The sequence below is a fragment of the Bubalus bubalis genome, chromosome 3, assembly GCF_019923935.1.
Source record: "Bubalus bubalis isolate 160015118507 breed Murrah chromosome 3, NDDB_SH_1, whole genome shotgun sequence".
Lineage (NCBI taxonomy): Eukaryota > Metazoa > Chordata > Mammalia > Artiodactyla > Bovidae > Bubalus > Bubalus bubalis.
The window spans coordinates 70,923,463-70,951,362 of record NC_059159.1 but is presented as its reverse complement, the minus strand read 5'-3'; the positions used below and the strand labels follow the sequence as shown (position 1 = coordinate 70,951,362).

At 38.9% G+C, this 27,900-nt stretch overlaps 1 protein-coding gene and 1 non-coding gene across 3 annotated transcripts in view; both read left to right on the top strand.

Annotated features, from left to right (window-relative positions):
- Window positions 1-21,216, top strand: part of LOC102410198 — a 92,522-nt gene extending 71,306 nt beyond the window's left edge. For both annotated transcript variants that reach the window (XR_003108108.3, XR_006549739.2), the window contains 2 exons: window positions 18,851-18,963; window positions 21,063-21,216. This is a non-coding gene — a transcript (uncharacterized LOC102410198). The remainder of the gene's footprint in view (window positions 1-18,850; window positions 18,964-21,062) is intronic.
- XKR6 (XK related 6) overlaps window positions 1-27,900 on the top strand; it is a 265,966-nt gene that overhangs the window by 72,549 nt on the left and 165,517 nt on the right. The gene's annotated exons all lie outside the window — the stretch shown is intronic.

Genomic DNA, 27,900 nt, shown 5'->3' with positions numbered 1-27,900 from the left:
TATGTTATGTGTGGATGTGAGAGTTGGACCATAAAGAAGGCTGAGTGCTGAAGAATTGATGTTTTCAAATTGTGGTGCTGGAGAAAACTCTTGAGAGTCCCTTGGACAGTAAGGGGATCAAACCAGTCAATCCTAAAGGAAATCAACCCTGAATATTCATTGGAAGGACTGAGCTGAGGCTGAGGCTCCAATACTTTGGTCACCTGATGCAAAGAGGCAACTCATTAGAAAAGACCCTGATGCTGGGAAAGATTGAGGGCAGGAGGAGAAAGGGTGTGATAGAGAATGAGATGGCTGGGTGTCATCACTGATTCAATGGACATGAGTTTGAGCAAATTCTGGGAGATAGCCTGGAGTGCTGCAGTCCATGGGTTCCCAAAAAGTTGGACAGAACTGAACAACTGAACTGAACTGGGCAAGAAGAATCCGGCAATGAGCAGTGAGAAGGCCTGGCCAGTAGGGTGAAAGGAAAACCAGAATACTCTGGTGTCTTGAAAGTCAAGTGTGGGAAGTGTTCATGGAAAAAGATTCACCATCTTGGTTAAGTAATATGAAGACCAAGAATCGGCTGTTAAATTTAGTCATGTAAAGATTACTGAGAGCTGACTGTGAGACTGGGAGCTGACTGTGGCTCAGATCATGAACTCCTTATTGCCAGATTCAGACTTAAATTGAAGAAAGTAGGGAAAACCACTAGACTGTTCAGATATGACCTACATCAAATCCCTTACTATATACAGTGGAAGTGACAAATAGATTAAAGGGATTAGGTATGATAGGCAGAGTGCCTGAAAAACTATGGACGGAGGTTTGTGACATTGTACAAGACCATCACCAAGAAAAAGAAATGCAAAAAGGCAAAATGGTTGTCTGAGGAGACCTTACAAATAGCTATGAAAAGAAGAGAAGCAAAAAGTAAGGGAGAAAAGGAAAGATATACCCATTTGAATGCAGAGTTTCAAAGAATAGCAAGGAGAGACTTTATTTTTAAGAAAGCCTTCCTCAGCGATTAGTGCAAAGAAATAGAGGAAAACAATAGAATGGGAAAGACTAGAGATCTCCTCAAGAAACTTAGAGATACCAAGGGAACATTTCATGCAAAGATGGGCACAATAAAGGACAGAAATGGTATGCACCTAACAGAAGCAGAAGACATTAAGAAGAGGTGGCAAGAATACACAGAAGAAATATACTAAAAAGATCTTCATGACCCAGATAACCATGATGGTGTGATCACTCAACTAGAGCCAGACATCCTGGAATGCAAAGTCAGGTAGTCCTTAGGAAGCATCACTACAAACAAAGCTAATGGAGGTAATGGAATTCCAGTTGAGCTATTTCAAATCCTCAAAGATGATGCTGTGAAAGTGCTGCACTTAGTATGTCAGCAAATGTGGAAAACTCAGCAGTGGCCACAGGACTGGAAAAGTCAGTCTTCATCTCAATCCCAAAGAATGTTCAGATTCCCTCACAATTGCACTCATCTCACATGCTAGCAAACTAATGCTCAAAATTCTCAAAGCCAGGCTTCAACAGTACATGAACCAAGAAATTCCAGATGTTCAAGGTGGATTTAGAAAAGGTAGTGAGCCAGAGATCCAGGTTCGATGCACGATACTGGATGCTTGGGGCTGGTGCACTGGGACGACCCAGAGAGATGGAATGGGGAGGGAGGAGGGAGGAGGGTTCAGGATGGGGAACACATGTATACCTGTGGCAGATTCATTTTGATATTTGGCAAAACTAATACAGTTATGTAAAGTTTAAAAATAAAATAAAAAATTAAAAAACTTTGCAAAAAAAAAAAACATATGATGAAATTTAGGACTATAGCTATGATTTAATTTTAGTTATTTGAGTGTGAAGAGCTTTCAGGATAAAAATGTTAAAGTTACTGTATTAGTTTTCTATGGCTGCTTAACAAACCAGCATAAAAATATCAAGTCAAAAAAAAAAAAAAGAAAAGGTAGTGAGCCAGAGATCAAATTGCCAACATCTGCTGGATCAGTGAAAAAGCAAGAGAATTCCAGAAAAGCATCTACTTGTGTTTTATTGATTACGGAAAAGCCTTTGATTGTGTGGATCACAACAAACTGGAAAATTCTTCAAGAGAAGGAAGAATGACCTGACCTGCCTCCTGAGAAATCTGTATACAGGTCAAGAAGCAACAGTTAGGAGCAGACATGGAACAACGGACTGGTCCAAATAGGAAAAGGAGTACGTCAAGGCTGTATATTGTCACCCTGCTTATTTAACTTATATGCAGAGTATATCAGGCGAAATGCTGGGCTGGATGAAGCACAAGCTGGAATCAAGGCTGCAGGGAGAAATATCAGTAACCTCAGGTATGCAGATGATACCACCCTTATGGCAAAAAGCAAAGAGGAACTTAAGAGCCTTTGATGAACGTGAAAGAGGAGAGTGAAAAAGTTGGCTTAAAACTCAACATTCAGAAAACAAAGATCATGGCTACCTGTCCTATCACTTCATGGCAAATAGATGGGGAAACAATGGAAACCGTGACAGACTTTATTTTCTTGGGCTCCAAAACCACTGCAGATGGTGATTGCAGCCATGAAATTAAAAGACACTTGCTCCTTGGAAGAAAAGTTATGATGAACCTAAACAGCATATTTAAAAAGCAGAGACATTACTTTGCCAACAAAGATTTCTCCGGTAGTCATGTATGGATATGAGAGTTGGACTATAAAGAAAGCTGAACACTGAAGAATTGATAGTTTTGAACTGTGTTGTTGGAGAAGACTCTTGAGAGTCCCTTGGACTGTGAGGAGATGAAACCAGTCAATCCTAAAGGAGATCAGTCCTGGCTGTTCATTGGAAGGACTGATGTTGAAGCTGAAACTCCAATACTTTGGCCACCTGATACAAAGAACTGTCATTGGAAAAGACCCTGATGCTGGGAGGGATTGGGGGAGGAGGAGAAGGGGACGACAGAGGATGAGATGGTTGGATGGCGTCACCTACTTGATGGACATGAGTTTGATTAAACTCCGGGAGTTGGTGATGGACAGGGAGGCCTGGCGTGCTGCAGTCCATGGGGTCGCAAAGAGTTGGACACAACTGAGCAAGTAAGCTGAACTGAACTGAAGGATTAAGGATGACCTTGATGAGAAGTTTTTGCGGTATGTTGTGGATGAGCACCTGGTGTGTGGGCTAAGGAGAGTGTGTGAGAGTCGCTCAGTCGTGTCCGACTCTTTGTGACCCCATGCACTACACAGTCCATGGAATTCTCCAGGCCAGAGTACTAGAGTGGGTTGCCATTCCCTTCTTCAGGGGATCTTCCCAACCCAGGGATCGAGCCCAGGTCTCACACATTGCATGTGCATTCTTTACCAGCTGAGCCACAAGGGAAACCCAGGAGAAGATGGGAGAAAGATGACTGAATAGGTATGTGTAATGGGGAAAATTCCAGGCTTTTTGTCTGCTTATAAACATGCTCCAAAGATTGAAAAGGTGATGAAGCAGGAATTGGGGGGAGCTAGAGCTAGAGCTGCAGCCTTGACTTTTTTTTAAAGAAGGGAAAAGGTCAAAGACTCCAGTGAGGGAATGCCAGTTAATCCAGACCAATGGAGGGAGAGGAGCATATATGGGTAAGCTGCAAGTCAGTGGGTATAGGTTGAGGTGAGATCCCATGGATCTGTTGGTTTCTTTTTGCTGAGCAAAATAGGAAGTAACAGTTATCAGCTTAAAGTGAGGATTGGGGAAGAAAGGTCTTCAGGGTTACAGAGGGTGGGATTTTGAATTAATTATCTGGGAAAGTGGAAAATCAGTGGATTGAGGAAATGTAGTTTGATTAAGGGGTGGCTGAAAGCGGCTATTTGAAGTTAGTGGTGATTTTTCTCTTGCTGTGTTAAACTGCTCTTGGACTGGCATGAAGTAGGCAGAAAGGTGGATATGAACGTTGGGTTTTTGCTAGTTGTGGTACCATGAGATGAGAGGGGTAGGACAAGAATGTATCCATAGGGAGTGGTGGACTGTGAGACTGGGATGTGAGGATCAGGACAGGGGAGGAATAACAAAAAGTGGTAGAATCAGTGAGTTGAAGGATCCATTATGGTTGAGGAATTGTTGGAGCTGGCATCTCCAGGAGGTAAGCAACAGTCAGGATGACTGCTCTGGAAGATTAGGTGGTGGGTGAACAGGATGCTTAAAATTGAGATGGTTGAAAGGTTGCACTTGTTTGGTAATTAGAGTATGATTAATAAACTCAGTAGTTTGTTTCCATCCTTTGCATATATCCCATTTTTAATAGGACAAATTCAATAAAACATTTAGATCTCTCTTATATATTAACTTCATTCTGGCTAATTGGTCCCATAATCGGTACAGAGTTAAGGCTTAAATGATTGTTTAACTGATATTTCCTTTTTTTTTTTTTCAAGTTAAGACAGAAGTGAAGGGGAGCAATGATCTTTATATCAGAGTCAAAAATCTTAGGCATTATCACCAACTGTTAATTAACTTTACAGTCATCAATGAGACTATTGTATATATTTTTGCACCTTGCACTTGTAAAAGCAGATAAAATATTTAATATGTAATTTACATTGTATTTTACCAGCTCAGCATACAGGATGTATATAGATCATATCAAAGTGTAGTAGACAGGGGCCTGTGCAAACCCTGCAAAAACAGTACTTCAGGTATCTGCTAATTAAAAAAAAAAAAAAAAAAAAGGAAGGAAAAAAAAGACAGTTTGCTGTTTAGAAGGGATGCAATAGATATTTTCTTCTTTCCCCCATTGGTAAATCAATCACTCATGTTGTGTAAAAACTGAAATAGAAAACTGAAGTCTAATTTTAGTATAAACTATGCATGGAAATAGCCATGTCCTCCTTAGTTAATTAGTACTGAAGTTTCCAGATAAATTGAACATTTTCACCAAATGTAAAATGGGTGACATAGAGTCAGTGGTAAGACTACAGTATATACGCAGTAACTCTGTGTAGGCAGAATCATGATCCTCCAATGATGTCACATCCTAAGCCCCAGAAACTATAAGTATGTTAAGTCACAATGCAGAAGGGTCTTTGTGGATGTGATTAAGTTAAGGATTTGGAGATGGTGTGATTATCCTGGATTATCTAGTTCAGTTCAGTCGCTCAGTCGTGTCCAACTCTTTGCAACCCCATGAATCACAGCACGCCAGGCCTCCCTGTCCATCACCAACTCTTGGAGTTCACTCAGACTCACGTCCATCAGGTCAGTGATGCCATCCAGCCATCTCATCCTCTGTCGTCCCCTTCTCCTCCTGCCCCCAATCCCTCCCAGCATCAGAGTCTTTTCCAATGAGTCAACTCTTGGCGTGAGGTGGCCAAAGTATTGGAGTTTCAGCTTTAGCATCATTCCTTCCAAAGAAATCCCAGGGCTGATCTCCTTCAGAATGGACTGGTTGGATCTCCTTGTAGTCCAAGGGACTCTCAAGAGTCTTCTCCAACACCACAGTTCAAAAGCATCAATTCTTTGGCACTCAGCCTTCTTCACAGTCCAACTCTCACATCCATACATGACCACTGGAAAAACCATAACCTTGACTAGACGAACCTTTGTTGGCAAAGTAATGTCTCTGCTTTTGAATATGCTGTCTAGATTGGTCATAACTTTCCTTCCAAGGAGTAAGCGTCTTTTAATTTCATGGCTGCAGTCACCATCTGCAGTGATTTGGGAGCCCCCAAAAATAAAGTCTGACACTGTTTCCACTGTTTCCCCCATCTATTTCCCATGAAGTGATGGGACCGGATGCCATGATCTTCGTTTTCTGAGTGTTGAGCTTTAAGCCAACTTTTTCACTCTCCTCTTTCACTTTCATCAAGAGGCTTTTTAGTTCCTCTTCACTTTCTGCCATAAGGGTGGTGTCATCTGCATATCTGAGGTTATTGATATTTCTCCCAGCAATCTTGATTCCAGCTTGTGTTTCTTCCAGTCCAGCGTGTCTCATGATGTACTCTGCATATAAGTTGAATAAGCAGGGTGACAATATACAGCCTTGACGTACTCCTTTTCCTATTTGGAACCAGTCTGCTGTTCCATGTCCAGTTCTAACTGTTGCTTCCTGACCTGCATACAGATTTCTCAAGAGGCAGGTCAGGTGGTCTGATATTCCCATCTCTTGAAGCATTTCCCACAGTTTATTGTGATCCACACAGTCAAAGGCTTTGGCATAGTCAATAAAGCAGAAATAGATGTTTTTCTGGAACTCTCTTGCTTTTTCGATGATCCAGCGGATGTTAGCAATTTGATATCTGGTTCCTCTGCCTTTTTTAAAACCAGCTTGAACGTCTGGAAGTTCACGGTTCAGATACCGTTGAAGCCTGGCTTGGAGAATTTTGAGCATTACTTTACTAGCATGTGAGATGAATGCAATTTGAGCATTCTTTGGCATTGCCTTTCTTTGGGATTGGAATGAAAACGGACCTTTTCCAGTCCTGTGGCCACTGCTGAGTTTTCCAAATTTGCTGGCATATTGAGTGCAGTACTTTCACAGCATCATCTTTCAGGATTTGAAATAGCTCAAGTGGAATTCCATCACCTCCACTAGCTTTGTTCGTAGTGATGCTTTCTAAGACCCACTTGACTTCACATTTCCAGGATGTCTGGCTCTAGGTCAGTGATCACACCATCATGATTATCTGGGACGTGAAGATCTTTTTTGTACAGTTCTTCTGTGTATTCTTACCACCTCTTCTTGATATCTTCTGCTTCTGCTTCTGTTAGGTCCATCCCATTTCTGTCCTTTATCGAGCCCATCTTTGCATGAAATGTTCCCTTGGTATCTCTAATTTTCTTGAAGAGATTTCTAGTCTTTCCCATTCTGTTGTTTTCCTCTATTTCTTTGCATTGATCACTGAGGAAGGCTTTCTTATTTCTTCTTGCTATTCTTTGGAACTCTGCATTCAGATACTTATATCTTTCCTTTTCTCCTTTGCTTTTCGCTTCTCTTCTTTTCACAGCTATCTGTAAGGCCTTCCCAGACAGCCATTTTGCTTTTTTGCATTTCTTTTCCATGGGGATGGTCTTGATCCCTGTCTCTTTTACAGTGTCACGGATCTCATTCCGTAGTTCATCAGGCACTCTATCTATCAGATCTAGGCCCTTAAATCTATTTCTCACTTCCACGGTATAATCATAAGGAATTTGATTTAGGTCATACCTGAATGGTCTAGTGGTTTTCCCTACTTTCTTCAATTTAAGTCTGAATTTGGTAATAAGGAGTTCATGATCTGAGCCACAGTCAGGTCCTGGTCTTGTTTTTGTTGACTGTATAGAGCTTCTCCATCTTTGGCTGCAAAGAATATAATCAATCTGATTTTGGTGTTGACCATCTGGTGATGTCCATGTGTAGAGTCTTCTCTTGTGTTGTTGGAAGAGGATGTTTGCTATGACCAGTGCATTTTCTTGGCAAAACTCTATTAGTCTTTTCCCTGCTTCATTCTGTATTGCAAGGCCAAATTTGCCTGTTACTCCAGGTGTTTCTTGACTTCCTACTTTTGCATTCCCGTCCCCTATAATGAAAAGGACATCTTTTTTGGGTGTTAGTTCTAAAAGATCTTGTAGGTCTTCATAGAACCGTTCAACTTCAGCTTCTTCAGCATTACTGGTTAGGGCATAGACTTGGATTACTGTGATATTGAATGGTTTGCCTTGGAAACGAACAGAGATCATTCTGTCATTTTTGAGATTGCATCCAAGTACTGCATTTCGGACTGTTTTGTTGACCATGAGGGTTACTCCATTTCTTCTGAGGGATTCCTGCCCGCAGTAGTAGATATAATGGTCATCTGAGTTAAATTCACCCATTCCAGTCCATTTCAGTTCGCTGATTCCTAGAATGTCGACATTCACTCTTGTCATCTCTTGTTTGACCACTTCCAATTTGCCTTGATTCATAGACTTGACATTCCAGATTCTTATGCAATATTGCTCTTGACAGCATCGTACCTTGCTTCTATCACCAGTCACATCCACAGCTGGTATTGTTTTTGCTTTGGCTCCATCCCTTCATTCTTTCTGGAGTTATTCCTCCACTGTTCTCCAGTAGCATATTAGGCACCTACTGACCTGGGGAGTTTCTCTTTCAGTATCCTATCATTTTGCCTTTTCATCCTGTTCATGGGGTTCTCAAGGCAAGAATACTGAAGTGGTTTGCCATTCTCTTCTCCGGTGGACCACATTCTGTCAGATCTCTCCACCATGACCCGCCCGTCTTGGGTTGCCCCATGGGCATGGCTTAGTTTCATTGAGTTAGACAAGGCTGTGGTCCTAGTGTGATTAGATTGACTCGTTTTCTGTGAATATGGTTTCAGTGTGTCTGCCCTTTGTACGATCTAATTGTTTCCAACACAGAAGAGACTTTAAACCTAAATTACCATAGCCTGGTGTTATCTATATAAATCCATCCCATAATTGTTGGAGATTTTTTCCTCCTTTGCTGAAACTTTTCTTGTTGCTCTGATTGAGCTTGAGTAGTAGAAACAACTTCAAATTTATGGCCAGAGTCACAGCAGGCATAATTAATTGGCCCAGTGAGGGGATCCCATCTAGTAATATCACAGTAACCTGAATATGACTATAATATTTTTTTTAAGTAAATTTTCTCAGGGCCAACCAGTTAGAGTCTTGTAGTAGAGAAATTTAACAAGGTAACCCAGAACTAGACACAGGTAATTGGCCACAAACCCAACAATTGAATTGATTTCTAAAACTAGCATAGAATCAGGCCTATGATAGAAAAGCATTTGATTTATATGCAGAGGTCTAAGAACTCAAGCAAACATAAATGATCATACAAATCAGGTCCAGCATCTTGGGCAAGCTGTCTACCTCTGATGTCGTCATCTTCTCATCCTGGTATAGTGTAGTTTCTCCTGCTTGAGCATCATTTTAAGGTGAGATCAGGTCAGCTGTCTTCTCTATAGACCAATCCACTGTAGGGGCTGGTCAGGGCACTCTGGCTGGTTGTCCATGTCAGGAGGAGACCAGGGACTAAAGGGTCTCAGTTGTGGCCGCTGGGTCTGGTCCATTGGCAGGCAAGCTGGCCCCTGAGTACCCCGAGTGGTCAGGATGTCAGTTTCAGCGAAGAAGAGTCCCCACCAGAATCGCCATTTGTTGCAGGAAGGTGGACCCCTTCCAGGGCCTGAAACTGGGCTCTTGTCTAACACTTGGAAATGAATTGTCTGAGGAGATACATGTGCTGACAAAGCAAGAGACTTTATTGGAAAAGGGCACCCAGGTGGAGAGCAGTAGGGTAAGGGAACCCAGAACTGCTCTGCCGCGTGGCTCACAATCTTGGGATTATCTAGGGTGGGATATATAATCTCAGGCGGCCTGTCAGAGTTAGAGGGATTTAAAGATCTGCACTGCTGCTGATGCTGACCTTGAAGATGGAAGAAGGGACCCTGAGCCTGCCAACACATGTGATGCGTTCTCTAGAAGCTCTCCTAGAGCCTACAGAAGCAGGAGTTGGACTTGAGCTGTATCAGTATGACTGCAGAGTCTGTAAGGCAGACTAACCTGCAGGCCAGACGAATTTGATCATAGCCTGGTGGGGTATATTGTATCTAGGTAAGAAGTGCCACTGTCAGGAACGGAGTTGGTTAGTAAGGTAATACAGGCAGGTTTTTATACTGTTAATGCGAATACCAGAGCACCCTCATTTAGTACTCAGTTTTCAGTTCAGTTCAGTCGCTCAGTCGTGTCCGACTCTTTGCGACCCCATGAACTGCAGCACCCCAGGACTCCCTGTTCATCACCAACTCCTGGAGTCCACTCAAACCCATGTCCATTGAGTCGGTGATGCCATCCAACAATCTTATCCTCCGTCGTCCCCATCTTCTCCTGCCCTCAATCTTTCCCAGCATCAGGGTCTTTTCCAAAGAGTCAGCTCTTCACATCAGGTGGCCAAAGTACTGGAGTTTCAGCTTCAGCATCAGTCCCTCCACTGAACAACCAGGACTGATCTCCTTTAGGATGGACTGGTTGGATCTCCTTGCAGTCCAAGGGACTCTCAAGAGTCTTCTCCAACACCACAGTTCAAAAGCATCAATTCTTCAGTGCTCAGCTTTCTTTATAGTCCAACTCTCACATCCATACATGACTACTGGAAAAACCATAACCTTGACTAGATGGACCTTTGTTGGCAAAGTAATGTCTCTGCTTTTTAATATACTGTCCAGGTTGGTCATAACTTTCCTTCCAAGGAGTATAAGCATGGCTGCAGTCACCATCTGCAGTGATTTTGGAGCCCCCAAAAATAAAGTCAGCCAGTGTTTCCACTGTTTCCCTATCTATTTCCCATGAAGTGATGGAACTGGATGCCATGATCTTAGTTTTCTGAATGTTAAGTGTTAAGCCAAGTTTTTCACTCTCCTCTTTCACTTTCATCAAGAGGCTCTTTAGTTCTTCTTCACTTTCTGCCATAAGGGTGGTGTCATCTGCATATCTGAGGTTATTGATATTTCTCCCAAGCAATCTTGATTCCAGCTTGTGCTTCCTCCAGCCCAACATTTCTCATGATGTACTCTACATATAAGTTAAATAAACAGGGTGACAATATACAGCCTTGACGTACTCCTTTTCCTATTTGGACCTAGTGTGTTATTCCATGTCCAGTTCTAACTGTTGCTTCCTGACGTGTGTACAGATTTCTCAAGAGACAGGTCAGGTGGTCTGGTATTCCCATCTCTTTCAGAATTTCCCACAGTTTATTGTGATCCACACAGTCAAAGGCTTTGGTATAGTCAGTAAAGCAGAAATAGATGTTTTTCTGGAACTCTCTTGCTTTTTCAATGATCCGTCAGATGTTGGCAATTTGCTCTCTGGTTCCTCTGCCTTTTTTAAAACCAGCTTGAACATCAGGAAGTTCATGGTTCACGTATTGCTGAAGCCTGGCTTGGAGAATTTTAAGCATTACTTTACTAGTGTGTGAGATGGCTGCAATTGTGTGGTACTTTAAGCATTCTTTTGCATTGCCTTTCTTTGGGATTGGAATAAAAACTCAGTTTTACTAGAGTAATAATCCTGTGGTAGAGATGATACCAGAGACTGTTTACCCTGATGTTTTAAAATATGTTAGATAATGGATTCTGTTGCTTAGATTTCTGTGTTCCCTGAACAAATGCTTGATTATAATTTAGCTTCCTGTGTGCATGTCTACATGGAGAGAGTTCAGTGAGCAAATGATTCAATTATCTGATTCCCTTTTATTATATATTGTTTTCCAATATGGTTTGCTTGTGGACACGGGTGTATGAGAATACAATGATCAGAGGGCACTCATTTCTCTTGGTTCTGTTGGCTGTTGTAACTCTTCCTGCTGAACTGGTATTCTGGTCTTAGTTAGTCCATTGAAATCAGTCCATCCCTGGGAGATGACTCTACTGGATACCTTTAACTGATTATTTTTGCACACCCTCAGAGGGTTAGTTCTGGATCTTGGAATTCAGCTAGGTAATATAACTCCAGAGGGCTTATGGAACATAAAATGTTTTCTCCAGGTATCATAGCCCTGCTTCTGTAAAGCTGAGAAGCAAACATGAGTGAGCTTTGCTGAACTGAATTTCTGTAATTGAAAACCAGGAAAGGAGGAAGTATATCAGTTTTCAGAATCAAGAGAATTTCAGCTTCTGGATAGTTTGGAAAAATAAGCCAAAAGTCAGGTGAGATACAGCATAACCAAGTGTAGAGTTTTGTACTGTATCATTTTTAAAAAATGTGAAGTGTTAGTTATCAGAAGATAAAATTTATTGGAAGTCAGAAGAGTGCTCTGTAATGACCTAGAGGGGTGGGATGGAAGGGTAGGAGAGAGGCTCAAGAGGGAGGGGATATTTGTATTCATATGGTTGATTTACATTGTTGTTCAGCAGAAACTAACACAGCATTGGAAAGCAGTTATACTCCAATTTAAAAAAAAAAGGCCTGAGAAGAGCTAAAATATCCAACCAGTCCATTCTGAAGGAGATCAGCCCTGGGATTTCTTTGGAAGGAATGATGCTAAAGCTGAAACTCCAGTACTTTGGCCACCTCATGCGAAGAGTTGACTCATTGGAAAAGACTCTGATGCTGGGAGGGATTGGGGGCAGGAGGAGAAGGGGACAACAGAGGAGGAGATGGCTGGATGGCATCGCTGACTCGATGGACGTGAGTCTGAGTGAGCTCCGGGAGTTGGTGATGAACAGGGAGGCCTGGCGTGCTGCAATTCATGGGGTTGCAAAGAGTCGGACATGACTGAGCGACTGATCTGATCTGATGTTAGATGAATATATTACTTTCTAAACTAACTCTTAAATATCTTTCTAGATTTGTTCTAATAGTTCTATTGGAATGTAGTCAGAACCCTTAAATGTTTAACTTAAATTTGATATCTTGCTCGACCTACCAAAATAAGGTGAAAATACTCAATGCTTATTTTCATTTACTAGAAGTATGTTAATTTGCTGCTAAAATTGATACACGTGGTGGACATTGATGTTTAGCATTTGCTAAAACTATGAAGAATGGAAAGAATAGCAGTATTCTGCAAAGTTTCCAACAGCCCCATACACACATGTAAAGGGAAGCATACATACAGTAACTTGCAGAATATAATGGCTAGTTAGTATGGGCTGTCTTTGGGTTGCATTATTTGTAACAAAGTAATCATTTTCAATTAAATGTATAGTTTACCTGGATGTCTATTATCTAATTTTAATAGTTTCAATATAGGAGAACTAGACCACTACCACCCACAGCTACTGTGGTAAGCACACATGAATTGCAGCGTAATCTGAGAATTGTGTTCACAGAGTTATCAGGTTGTACCAGGGCATCTGTTTAAAGATATTTCTTGTTTGAGTTCGTATATATTTCATCATTATAAGAGAAAATAGGGCAAATCCATAAGGCAATTTGAAATATACCTACTAATAGGGAATATTATTAAATATGCTTGCTTTCTTGTTTTGTTGTAATTAGCTTTGTTATCAGTCTGTTTTCTTCCGTTGTGAGCTGTCCACTGTGCACGTTTTGAATACCTACTATATAGGAAACATTAAGCTAAATACTGAGAGAAGTGGAAGATACAAAAATCAGCGACAGCTCGTGCTTTTAAGCTCAGGATAGAAGTCATTTCAGAAACTGAATTGTCAGTTGAAGAGAGAAGATGCTGTCTGTTAGGAGCACGCAGGGAGCCTGTAGGCGAAGCCTTAGGAGTACTTGGCAGTAAACTGTATTTGCTTGCCTGTGCAATGGAACCATAAGCTCCTGGGGGGCCGCGCTGATGTGTGTCCCCACGCTCTGGCACGCAGTCACTTTTCAGGGAAGAGTGGATGAACAAATGTAGATCGCTCTACAGATTTGGCAAGAAACACAAAGAGGAAGAAGGACGTTCGCTAAGCTCAGTGATGTGTTCAAGGAAATGGATTGTGGATTAGCTCTGGATCAGAAAATCTGAAAGTGTCTGTAGACAAAAGGAAAGGAACCATTGGAGAGAAAACGGAAGATGTAAATGAAGGAGGGACTCATTCATGGAATAAAATTCCACAGGGACTGTGCGATAGGAGAAGAGTTAGCCTTAGAAAGGAGATCCTGTGTACCCATACATAGGAGCGAGAGAAGGGTTTGGAATTTATTATTATATATTAGTAAGGGCTCAGGTAAAATTAATTAGCATTAATTAATATGCTGATAAGTCCCACAGCACTTTCAATTATAGTGGCCTAATAACTGACGAAAAATGCAGGTTGAAAATGTTCAAAATTGTGTACATGCCAGTGGTTACGCACCGTGTCTCCCAGTGAGAAATGGTGCATTGTAATTATCAGGTGCATTTGTCATAAACTTTTGAGGGTGAAGGGCTCCTGCAAGTGCCAACATCTAGTCATGCCAGAGGAGGAGATATGCCTTCTTGTCCTGCTGAATAATTCAGAAGTTCTGTCTCTGCTTAGTGCTGATTTGGGATAATCGTGAAAAGGTTTATAGAGTTAAGACCATTTTTAAATGGACAGATTTTTTTTTTTTTTTTTTTGGAGCCTATTTTGTTCATTTTTTCCTCCTTCCTAGGAGACTGCTTTTCTTCAGCAATGTTTTATTGGAAATCCTGGCCAGTTTCATGTATTGTCTATCATAGTGGGTATCACATTGAATGGCAAGATTGTTATTTGAAGGAGTTGGGTTTGGCGACTACGATCACAGGAGACATCTCTAGCAACAACACGCTCATTGGACTGGCCCTGTCTCTAGGATAGAGGGTATGATAAACAAGCAATGACTGACTTTGAGGCACATGCTGGGCTATTATTGGATAGCCCATTAGGCACTTAAACGTAAACTCAAAACCTTGCAGCCTGCCCCTGGTTTATAAGAGTGAGGGTGTACTGTGCCTGCAGGTGCAGATTTAAGAGCATGAAGAAGCTAGTGGTGGCCAGCTTCAAGAAGCACAGTGCCCAGGGCCATGATGAGTTTATATCAGGGTGACCACTGAGTGCCTCTGTGGTCCTCAAACATCCTCATGTTCAGAGGATGGCTCGTGAGACATGACTCAAGGCTGTAAATTCTCTTCCATTTTGAGAAATCAATCCATAGTCTTGAAATGCCGAAATAGCAAAGCATCCTTGAAAAACATTTTAGTTATAGAACAATAATTACATATATAACAGAAATTATATACAGTAGTTATAAAGTAATAAGTAGAAAGCCCTTCCCCCAATTCTTATATGTTTTGACAGTTTCTTGGATAGCTTTTCATAATTTTCATTTTTTTCCCCTTTTTTTACGTACACTTTTGCATACTTTTTAAAAATTATTTTTTAAATGAATGATATTGTATATCTATCTTTTTAGTGGTGTCATTTATGCACTTACTGATACTGGTATCCCCTACTTTTCAAAAATTCTCTTTATTCTACTTCATTTTAAAGAAAGTCCTACTTTAGTGCCTGTTTTCTCTAACCAGAGGAATTCCAAGGAGGATTTTTGCTTTTATGAAAAAAAGCAAAAAGCCAAAATAGCCTTCAGTGTCTGTCTTCCAGCGGGCTGTTACAGAGACAGTGTGCACCCCAGTCAGTGAAAGTGGCCCCACTCAAGTCCTTCCCCAGGAACCACACTCAGCATCTCGGTATCTAGCTTCCATAGCTTTGAACTTTGTGAGCATCTATGCTTATCTCGATTTATTTTGTGCATCCGTTAGCAGGATGTGACCTAAGGTAATTGCTTCTTTGCTTTATTCCATTTTGGCGTATGAGTGGTTTTATAGGACTGCTGTTCTTTCAGATAGTTGGTGAAACCTGTTTATCTAGGACACCTTTCCTCAGCTAGATGAAATGAAACATAATTTTTTTAAACCAGCTTCCTTTTGACAGACATTAGGATGATTTTCCACATTTTTCTTTCATTATTATACATTAATGTTAGAGCTGTAACATTGTCATTATAGTCTCCTTGTACAAATATTTTTGCTTACATGAAAGAAGAAATATAAAGAATCCTGGTCCTAGAAGTCAAATTTGTGGGTCAAAAACATGTAGGTTTCCACATTTTTATAGATATTGCCATTGTTCCACAAACATTTAGTATCAGTTTACACCTCTCCTAGTGGTATGGTTGAGCACCCATCCTCCCAATTCTTGATCGTCATTGCTCATCCGTTAGTATGTTGTTTTAACTTGCATTTCTTAAATTATGAGTGTTTGAAGATGTTCTCATGTTTATAGATCATTTTTATTTTTCAGTGAATTGTCTGTAGTCATTGCCCATTTTCCAATGAATTGTCTTTTTCTTAGCAATTTGTCAAGACCGTGCATATTAATATTTGATGCAAATATTTATCTTGGTTTATTGTTTGTTTTTGTTTATAATTGATTTTTTGTTTGATTTGTCTTTTATAATATCAATTGTGACTTCTTCAATTAAAAAAATCAAAGTCCTTCCTGTATTTCAAAATTTATTAAAAAATTTTTTCTTCAAGAATTTTTATAGTCTCATGTTTTAACTTTAATTGTGGTATACCTGGAATTTGTTTTGTAAAGGAATGAAGGTAAGGATTTAGCCATAAGTTTTCCAAGTGGCTAGCAGTTGTCTCAACATCATTTTTTGGAACATTTTCCCATCTTCCCATAGAATCCTTAAATTTGAGATTTTCTGACTGATAAATGTATGGCACTTATAGTATCATCTAAACTAAGGGACTGATTTTCATGAGAATGTATATTTCATTGGATACACTTAAACAGATAGGCTTTGTTTTTATAGAAATTTGATTCTATGATTTGTTGAAATTTATAATTAACTTAATGGAACTGTTTGATTTTATTAAACAGGAGACCTCAATATAGGAGTCTTGAAGTGACACATGGAGTTTTATGATTAGTATAATTTAAAACTGAGTATAAAATTACTTGCCTTAATTAGGGGTAAAACATGTCTTCTGAGTATTAAAATCTCTTGGTTTATCATTAAAGGCCTTGACCAAAGTGGGAGCAGTGAAAACTGTAGAATTTGAAGAATAGTGTCAGATATTTGTTGTTGCATTTTCTGGGTTGGATGGATTGGTTCAGGGAACATGATGGAGCTGTAATTTGTATGACAGAACATACTAGGACGGAAGCAAAAGGGGGAAATGAAGCTGTGAATGTAGTATGCATGAGGCTAAAAGTTGCTCAAGGGAGAGATTTGAGTTTTGAAGAGGCAGCTACTTTCTGATTTTTGCCAAAGAATGCTAGGAAATATGAGTTGAGAATAGCTGCAAGTTCTCTTTGTTGATATAAGACACAAATTTGAGATTTTTAGGTAAGTGTTTAAGGCTTATAGAAAAAGTGTGTATCTATCGATTATTTATGTTTTCTTTGAAATTTATTGCAACGGAAAACAGGAATCTATGACATATGTGATAAAGGAGGCAGCACTGACTGCTTACAAATAAGACCGGCATGCAGTTTTCCTTGATGAAAATTTTAATGCATCAGAATAAAAAGCTTACAGAATCATCTTATGAACATCCACGGAAAAATGATCTTCAAAGCTTATTGAATTTGTTTTTAATATTTTCACTTGAGGCAAATCATACCCTAAATCTAGATATGACTCAAAACAGTTATTTTCTTCTTTATTCTAAATATTTAAGTATAAATTACAGTTTATTACAGGATGGTTCTGAGACCTAGAAACTTCAAAGTCAAACCATTAAACTTTGTAACAGTTGTCTAGATACTAGATTTAGTTGGACTTCACATAAAAAATTAAGATAAGCTAATTCACATGTGTTTATGACCCCTGATTTAAGACAAACATAGAGTTTAAATGGAATCATATGTATATATTTTGATATTTTTTGGTAAGGTACCATATTCATATACAATTAAAGAATTCCATTGGTATACATCAAGCAGAGAAATGTGAAACATTAAACAATGTGTAGACGTTAGTGGTAATTCATGTATTTTACTTGGTGGGTATTTATGAATGGCATAAAAATTTATAAGATATTCATTTTCATTACACTATAGTTAAGGCCATCTCTTTTAGTGGAACTTTGGCTACAGAGTTTCTGAGTTTTAAATTGTGGCTTCAGGTGAATGAAGTACTCTTATAGTAAGTGATTTTCAAAGTTTCTTGGCTCGTTTAACTTTACAAAATAGTCTGAAATGTTTACACTTGTTGAAACCACTGAGGCTGTATGAATGAAAGAGAACTAGTTTTCAGGATTAATGTAGGGTTTTGAAAACACAAGGTTCACATTAAAATAGAGACCAGGGCTTCCCTGGTGGTACAGTGGGTAAGAATCTGCCTTGCAGTGTAAGGGACACTGGTTTGATCCCCGGTCTGGGAAGATCCCCCACGCTGTGAAGAACCGCAGCTACTGAGCCCGTGCTGTAGAGCCTGTGAGCCACAAGCACAGAAGCCCACGAGCTTGAGCCCATGCTCGGCAACAAGAGAAGCCACCGCAGTGAGACGCTCTCACACCACAACTAGAGCATAGCCCCCACTCGCCACAGCTAGAGAAAGCCCACGTTCAGCAGCAAAGACCAGCACAGCCAAAAAAGTTAAAATTTAAAAAAAAAATTAAAAAGAGACCAATTGGTGACTGACATTCACTTGCATTGTGAACGCAGGGCTTCTCAGTGGGTTTTGTTTCCAGCCCTACCGTCTCATTCTGTTGTCCCTGATACATACTGCCTTCCTCCTCTCGTGGAAACAGAGCAGTCCTTATTTTCTGTCCTCTTCACGTTATAACCCAGACCTAAGACAAAAAGTTAGGAAATAAAAGGCTAGGATCCCACTCACTGAGGTTTGGAGCCATCTCTCATCTTTAGCATTTGGCTTCCAGCTCTTAGAACATTCAGTTTGTTGAATGAGTGAGCACTTTTTGATTGTAGAAACAGGTTAATTTTCATCTACTTCACTGTTGGAAGGAGGAGTTCTTAGAACACACAAAAATGTGTTTCTTAGGGCCAGACCATTCTTCTGGTTCATTATTACACTTTTCTTTCTTGCCTCGGTTTATGTGCATAAAGAAGAGCTTAGTTGCTGTCTAACATCATTAGCTTCATTAATGATATTGTTATATTTAACTCTGTAAGAAATAAACATTTCATAATCTCAGGAGATGAATGAATAAAATACTACTCTGGCTCTGTTGAACCACCTTGGAATTAAATTGTCATTATTGTCATACCTAGCAGCTGACAGGCTAAGAAGGGTACCCTCTCATTCTAAGTAAGGTTACGATACTCTGGATGGAAATGTGTACATTTTCATTTTTCTGAGATTAATAATGGCTTCTAATATTTTACATTTCAGTGTCATGTTAGAGATTTCATTTCATGACCTTTTGTTCATTCACATGTATTTTTGTTTTTAGCTCTAAACGAAAGACATGAGGCCTAAGACTGAAATGAGGTTGTTTTGAGGTCATCTGATTTCTGACTAGAAGGTGTGCGATCGCCTCGTCCTGAAACCACTGCAGACAGAATGGTAATGGCAAAGCCTGAGACAAAGAGAGGCCTTCATGTTTTTCTGTCTCTCCTCTCCTACCCCAATTCCTTTCTTTACAAGCTTAATTTTTTTTGTAAGTTGTGAACAAAAGATGTTAAACAACATGCTGGCACCCTAACTAAACTGGTTCAAGTGTTTAATAGCAAAAGGATTAATTATATAAAACCATATATCAATTAAACCTTTTAGAGTTGGTTAAACATACTTTTAAAAAATTGAGGTCTTGTGAGCTACTTAAGTAGCAGCAAAATGTTTATTATAGGAAAGCACCTCAGACTGGTAGGTATTTGCAGATTGAAATAATTTTTCCCCCCTTTGAAATCCAATATAGTCTGCTCTCAAAAGGAACTGTGGATTTAAGAAGTTTTTCAGACTAGATAGTAAAGATTCTTGCCACAGGTTTTTCTGTTATAAAGAATTTTGATGTTTTATGTATGTATGTGTTTTTGTTTTTTTTTAATGTGAAGTGCCCATTAAGAGTGTTAGTTCTATCAGTTAACTCTGCTCCAATTATTGCATGTATCTTAGTTCAAAATATATTTTATGATAGCAGCACTCTATTATAGTAAAACATTTTAGGGGGGTGTAGAGGCTCTCTTTATTAAGTTTATTCCGATGGACCATGTCCTGTTAAATGTGTTGATGTAGCAGGCAATTCCTAGACTTGATCCTTCCAGACCCCCCCAGAATGGAAGCTCAGCAGATTCTTGGCTAAAATTCAGATCTTATATTTAGCTACTTTTTCAGAGTAAGTGGTTCTTTATGTTATTTCATTTCCTCTACTACATGTAATGGCATTAATAGCAAAAATAATATTATAAATTTACTTACATTTAGTCTAAATAAATTATATATGTTTGTTTAATTGATGAGATGCTGAGGAAATGAAATAGTCATTCTATTCCAGAGAGTAATACAGAGGGCAAATTCTAAAATACTGACAGTATTAAGAATTATTTTTTTTAAGTCGTGTTTATTTTCATGTTTTCTTCTAGAGACTCAGTTATAGTATAGTTCTAAACATCACCTAATTTCCCTACAAGCAGTATTTTCTTACGAATAGTATCACAAATAGTATTTTATGGATAGTATTTTGTCAGATGTTGAGAATGACCTAAAATTTATAAAATATATTCTTCTATTTCATGTTATATGACCTTCTGTGATGATAAACTTATTCACATGTTACGTAAATCCAGGCATTGTTTTGGCTAATCCAGGGTGCAATAAGCTTATATCTGTGAGCTCAATTTATACTTAAATAATTCAGCCTAGCCTTGTTCTAAAAAAAAGCAGTATACAATAGGTTGTTTCCTTTTGTTTTATTTTGTTTCCTAATTTGTTGTTTTCCTCTTCTTTTGGAAATGTGAACTCTGAACTTTCAATTTTCTATGGAATCATTCAATAGGCTGGTCTAAATAGCATGGTTTTTAAACCTGTAATTAGGAGAATTGTTCCTGTAGTTCATTTTTGTGTATTAATGTTTTTATGAGAATTACTGGTTAAAAATAACCATGTCTTATATTTTCCAAAACAAAATTGTTTTTCTTTTTCAAATAAATCCTATATAGATAGATCCTTTTTGAGTTTACAAGAACTTTGAAGGCCATCTTTCTTATTTCACGTGCTAAAAGCTAGTGTAGTAGAAGTACAAAGACTTTAACCACTGTTAACTGGCTAAAACATAGTTTCCAAGGTGAGTTACGTAAGAAGGAGATAAAAAATTTCATTTATGCATCTGAATGTTTGTTACCTTAATGATAGCTTAAAAAAAAAAAAAAAAAGCCAAAACCAGTACCACTTTATATTTTCAAATTGTAAATATGAAGGTATTTTGACCCAGTAAATATTTAAATAGGTAACGTGCATGAGTATAGTTCAGTATTTATTTTGTTGTAAGTAAACAGCCTTGTTATTAAGGAGAACTTTGATGTTAGACTTTAAAAACTTATAACTGTAAATGGGGGAAAAAGCATTAAGTTTAAAATGTCATTTTGAAAATTATAAAATACTGACCTTTTCTAAGAAAATCTTTTCCTTTTGACATTGTTTAATTTTTTTTCCTTTTTGTTTTTTAGGTTTGCAATTTTTTTTGGTGATGGCATGTTCAGAATCTTGGATCCCTAAGTTGAATATGTTGGAAATATTTAGGAACTCTGGAAATTGTTGTTTTTGTATATATAATGACTTACTAGGTGAATCAATAGATTTAATAAAACATATAGAATAGGCGTTACAATTTTGTATTTCTAAGTTAGCATGCATGTCTCAAATTCTCAGCTGGTAGTATCAATGTCATACTCTGGAGACAGTTATCTTTTGAAGATTTGGGGGGTTTTATGGACCTTGTATTTTCCCAGGCAGTTTATATAATCTTCCCATGCCAATTTGATCAGCTTTTTTGCCTTTCTCTCTACCTCATGTAGTGTCACTTCCTTAGTCAGAGGTGATTCTTGATCAGGAGGAGAAAGATGAAATAATTGTCAGGCGATAGTCCTAAAGGTAGTAATTACAAAACTTCAACCTGGAAATGGCCTCAGCATGGTCATAGCAGGATATGCAAATTCTACCCAATATATCCAGATACACCAGTGGCAAAATGCTGCCAGTTTTCAAATTAGATATCATCATGTGGGACGGAGGTGCCAATAAAGAGGGAAAGGAGCCACTCGGTTTCGCCTGCTTCTCTCTCCTTGTTGTTGAATGAATGAATTAGGAAAGGAAAATGGCCAGGAAACAGACTGTGTGAAAGAAAAGGAGAAGGAACAAAACTTGACTTTCCAAGAAGGACTATTTCCCTTAAAACGGGAACGCTGCCTGTATTCCACGTGCACTGTTTTAAAACTGGGGGTTACTCTGAAGTAGACCCAGAGTGTGAACTAGGGCATTCTCACCAAAGGGATGGGTGGAGAACTGGCGTTTGAGAGGAGACTCAGGCATTCTTTGGGTGACTGCAGTGCCATGATTGGTGGTTGTCCTCTCTGGCTTGTTCCTGCGGGGATTAAGAGATTTAAGCATTCTGGGCTGGGTAGTTATGTTGATGGTCAAATATGATTGCCTCCCTTTTCTTTTGACAAAAACTGGGGAAGGGTTGATTTTTTTAAGACCTTATTCAGAGCAATTGAAAAAAGATTAAAGGGAAAGGATGAGGAGAATTCAAGGAACTTTAGAGACTGAGTGCTAGCTCAGTAGGGTATTAATTATTTATTCCAAGTTTTATTATTAGTAGATAATCTAGTAATACAGAAATTGGTAGAACAGAACTTTTGATAACATTTCTATTAGAAGGCATGTAGAACCTGATAAACTATATAAAATACACAGTTTATCCTGTATCTGCATCCTCCTTCCCCTTGCTTTGCTTGATTTAATAGGAATTGGCTGATACATATTTAATAAATGGCACAAAGAAAAAAATCAGAATTTTTTAAAAATCAAGTTACATTTTAACCTAAATATGTATTGCCTATTTAGCTGCTTTCCCATTACAACTGACTTTAAAAAAAAAAAAGGTCCTTCTGTGATACTTTTGTCAATAGAGGTGTTCCCTCTTAGCCAATCCTAGCCACAGTATTGACTGGGCCTAGGCATTTGATATATCCCAAAGGAATTAGCCAGGAAAAGACTTGGTCCCTACTGGAATGAATATTTTAAAGACCTTCTTAGATTCTGAACACTGTGAGTACAAATGAAAGAGACCCAAGAGAGGGAAAACTTAAGAGCCTAAGAATAAAGATGATGGTGGGGATGAGGGGCGGGGTAAGCTCTTATATAACTAAGCTAAGATGCTTGAAGGCAGGGAATTAGTTTCCTGCAGATTATGAGATAGTATGGGAAATCCCTTGAAGAGTAGGCATTCTGATGTTAATTTGGGTAGTTCTCACTGGCATACTATTATTTTAAAGATAGTGGCAGGTGATATTGGGAAATACAAGTGTGTTTCCTAGTAATGAGTTTGATTTCATTCTGGTATGTTATGAATGGGCATGTGGCTCAAGGATTAGCTTAATTTAAAATATCTTAAATATTAGAGAAAATACCATAAAAGTGGGTCTTTTGTCCCTGTTGTATAATTTCAGGAACTATTGTAGAATCCTGAACATAGTGGAGAGTTGATGGCATGAATATAATCAGTATTTGATTGCCTTCTAGAAACTTCTAAGTGAAACCTAAATTTGTTTTACGTTGGCCTCAGTTGTACGACAGTAGCATTTCTAGTGTGTATGTCCCACGGGAAGGTCTGTACCTCCTTAACTCGCTGCACGTCACAGCCTTGCACATCACTGTGAGGATTCAGAGACTGACTCAGTTACCAAAGGTTGATTAGATATTTGGGGAGAGTCAGTACACAGCAGCACACACGAGACAGTGAGCCTCAAACAATGGCTGTCTGTATTTTGGACGTTTTAGACCCTGTTTGGAAGATCAGAAGAAAGCTTTGGATCATTTCCACGACAGAACTACAGTTTCTGAGTGTAGAGGTTGGTTGTCATCCAGGAAACCCTGATCTTAAAGACCATCTTCACTTTATACCTGACCTTGTTCCGGCTTTGTTGTCACTCTCCATCAGTAGTTGTCACCTTTGAATGGAGCACCAGATCCTGAAGGATACTTACCGCCGTACACACTGAACTGTTGAAGCCACAAGTCCAGAGCTTTGTGACGTCATGGTGAAAAAACCTTCTGCAAAGGGCTGCGAGAAGGTGCAAATGGTAAGAACAGGGCCTGAGGCATTAGGTGTGGGACCGCCCTCCTAGGTAGTACCTACCTCCTGCTGGCTTAGGGGCATTTATTTCATAGTAAATTGAATATTAATGTTTTGTTTTAAAAAATAAGCATACTTCCTCTAAAATATTTAATTATTAAAAGATTTTCTACCTACATGTGACTTTTTCTCATGTTTTAGGATATCACATTCATAGTACAAATGAAATGTGTACTTCAAATGAACACAGTGACTGGAAATGTGGGATTCTGTTATTTGTGACTCTGAAATTTGTAGCCCATTTTCAGGAAGATTGTTGAAATACTTCGTTCTTTATTCCTTGCAGGTTTTCTTGAGTGTATGATTATTTCTGAATTTTATTAATTTATTTATAACTTTAGAGACAACTGCCTTCAGTTTATGTTTTGACTCCAAATACTTGGGTTTATCTTAAATTAGCAGTGTGTTTGGAAAAAAATTCCATTTTTAGTAGCTCTCATCTCCATTTTGGAATCTCAGACCAACTGCTCATTACAGTGTACATTGGGACTTTTCTGCAAAATACAACTCCACTGAGAAGGTCATCCTTGAGAAATAAGAAATCTGAAGAAAGTAATTTTGGATGAGTAGAAAGATGGAAGATCATCCTATCACAGCACAGCACACTGGAAACACCTTAGACTTCACTGCTTTTGTACGTGAAACATAATTTGTTTCATAATTTGAAACATTATTATTTCAAACATAATTTGAACTGGACTTGTAGACAGATAAAATGTATCTTGACTAAGAAAAGCACAACTCTAGCCTCTAAAACATTGCCACCAGGACAGCTGACTCTTGATAGTTCAGACTGGTGGAGGGAGCCTGGCTCTTTCAGCCTGACTAAAGTTAGATGTCATGCATTCAAAGGTGTTTCTGTGTTCCTTTTGGAATATAGTGTTTGGATTTTACAATATGTGCTCTCAATTTCACCTGCCCTGACGAAGAGCCTAAGTTCATCTGTTCCCTGATGCTTGGTCTCTGTCCTTTTCGTTTCTGAACTCTTGACCTAAATGTGGGGAAAGCATTGAGTATAAAGGATTCCAGAATTGATCAGATCTGTTAAGTCTGCTCCACTTCTCCTTCCTGGGTAATTTTACTCCATTTCCTTTTCAACTCTTCTAAACATAGCCCAATTTCCGCCCCTTTGTCTTAGGTCAGGATAGAATTATATAACCACACTGTCCAGGCTTCTTCCCTCGTGTCATATTTTGTTCCTCCTGCAACGGGAGGTTCCTGTTGCTTTACTCTGAAGGCGTCTCCTTGTGTCCTTGTATTTCCGTCTCCCTCCCTGCATGTTCTTGTGGGGATATAGAATAGAGGCAGACTTAGCACTCTTGGCTATCTAAGATTTGCCTGTAAAAGTCCTTAGTATCTCAAAGAGAGCTTCTTAGCTGTGTTGTTGGCAGGCATCTCTGATTGTGCTCAGTCGGGTGTGGCTGTCCACTCTCCCTCAGTCCTCCTGAGAGCCAGGAATGAACTTCATCTCACCTCAGGCACAGGATGAGTCAGTCTGACTTCTCTGTAAGCTGGCTGGTTCCTCGAGTCATGAGTTAGTGAGAAAGTTAGAAGAGATCCATATGTTTCCCCCAGATGCTAGTAAAACAAATCATGTGCAGAGAAAACAACATCAATAAACTTTGTCAAAGAATATGCCAGATTTTAGGTTAACCTACACAAACCCGCATTGACCATCCAGTTTTGTCTTACTTTAAAAAAATACACAAATTAACCTAATGCTTAGAAAATGCTGCCGAAGTTCCCAGGCATTTTCAAAATGTGATAGATAGTACCTCTAAACATTTTGTTTTACAAGTAGCTTTCAGAAACACGTGCAAATGTGTTTTGTGTAGAAGAGTATATACTGAATATAATATTCTGACTTATTCTAATAAAATTAAACTTAAATAGTCTCATTATTTAAAGCCTAATAGTTTGAAATTGTTTTTGAGTAAACTTTTATAGCATGAAAGTATTTTCACTTCTCATAAAATGTACAGATATTAGTAGAAGCTGCTCGTGTGTGTGTGTTTTCCACATAAAATAAAAATATTGTAAACAGGGTCATGTCTCCAGTAAGAGTTTCCAAACTTTTGGTTGTAATTACCAAATGCTTGGGATTGGGCTGACTGGAAATACATCTCAAGTTTTTCTGTATATGTAGCAAATTTTGTCCAAATAAAGTAGCTTTGTCCCCTGAAGGAGCTTTCTAGTAATACTTTTGTTAAATAAAATATTTGAAAGTTAAAGGAAAGGAACAAAAAGAGCTGTAAATGCCATGGCCTCAATTAGGGGTTTGTGAAATTTCTCTCTCCAAGTGAACGGTAGTAGTGAGTTGGTAGGAGTGGGTGGATCCAAGTTAACGGTGCAGTGAGTCAGTAGGCGTGGGGTGGAGGTGGGATTTGTAGTTTGAAGGGATAAGGAAAGAGCCCTGTCTGGAATCGACCATGCTGTGGGTCAGTGTGCGTAAGCTGTGACCTGTGGACCCTAAGTGCAAGGTTAGGCTTGGTGCTGGAAGTCTCAACCCACCATTGCTGAATGACCAGCAGAAGGGTGTTGATCTGAGGCAAAACAGGAAAAAGAGAAGATGGTATAATGACTTCAAAATATATTTTCAGTTAAAAAAAATTGTCTACTCTATGCCCTTATTTGGTAAAAATAAAAGGCTTGCCATCCCGAGTTGGTTCTCTTAAAGCTATTTAGAGATTTTTATAGTGGTCTGTGAAATCAAAAGGCTGGGAGCGGCTGCTACTTGGACTATTAATTCCAGTATTCTGTGCAGTATTAGCAGATTAGGGTCCCAGTTGTTTGTCCCACAACCCATAACTCACAGAGCAGTGATTAGGGTGTCAGAACAGTTTGGGAAGGTGTGGATAATTAACTTCAGCATTGCGTGCAGTGGGTGTCATCGTCTCAGACTGCTACATCTCGTTACAGTTAGCAGCTAAAAGGATGGCTCGTATCCGTTTCAGCCAGTGGTTGACTGGAAATGTCCCAAACAAATTTCCAGTAGTTTTGTGTGAAAATGAATTGATAACACACAGATCTGCTACAATACCAACTTTGAGGAAATTGTTTATACTGCCTTGAAGTTAATTTTTTTCAACCTGTAAAATGGTCACCAACCTGCAGAAAATTCTACACTAATAAATGACTAGAAACTATGCAGTGGTTATAATTTGTTTTATTTCTGTTGCTGCTTATCTCTAATATCATAGTCTTGTGTGACTAGACTACTTTTACTAATTTATGTTCAGAAAAACCAGACAAAAGAATCTGGAAGAAGGAGAAACTGAGGAAGGAACCCAGGACGTGTTTGGGCGGCAGGGTGATCACCTTCATCTTTACCCCTGAAAGGGCATTTTCCAGAAAAGTACAAGCTACATAACGCCAATGTTGTATCTCGTCTACTTATGTGCTTGCCACTGTGCTAAGTGACGTACATGTAAAATGTGTCTAGGAGTGAATGAATTTCCAAGAAAAAGACTGAGATTTCTTCTTTTGACAGCTTTGAGACAATCAGTATCCTTCCTGAACAGGTGCTTGTGGGCAAGTTCAGAGGGAGTCCGTGATCTCTAGCCGTGGTTTACAATACTCCAAAGTACCTCCCTTTGTCTCCAGGGATGCTGCAAAATTCTCACTGAATTGCTCATTAGGCAAAGCTTGTCATATTCTACATTAAGTGTTTTCCTTAGAGACTTTATCTTAGGAGACCCAACTTTGAGTTATTAAACCCAGGGCTATGATTAGTGAGGCAGACACCTGCTTTCTCTATTCACTGGGACTTGAAAGCAAGAATGAAATTACCAAATAAAATAAAATTGGTTTGAGAGAGATTTTGGACTTCATTTCCTCTATGTCGTGCATCCTTTCCCAAGGGTAGAAAACAATCAGCAAGTGTTTTAAGTTTTCCAATACTGGAAGGCACTACTTTCCCATTAAAATTTTGGATTAAATATTTTGAGCATGTGTAATTTTGTAGCAGAGAAAGAATAATTGATGGAAATCGTTTCACCTAAAATATGACCCAAGATTTTGTGGTAGGTTTCCAATTTTGTATTGGGAAGAAAAAGCACAAATTTCTTATTATGGGCCTTTGATAATAATTATATGTGGGAAATTTAGTCTATTTACTCTCACATCTCAGTCTTACTCCAAACCAAGTAATG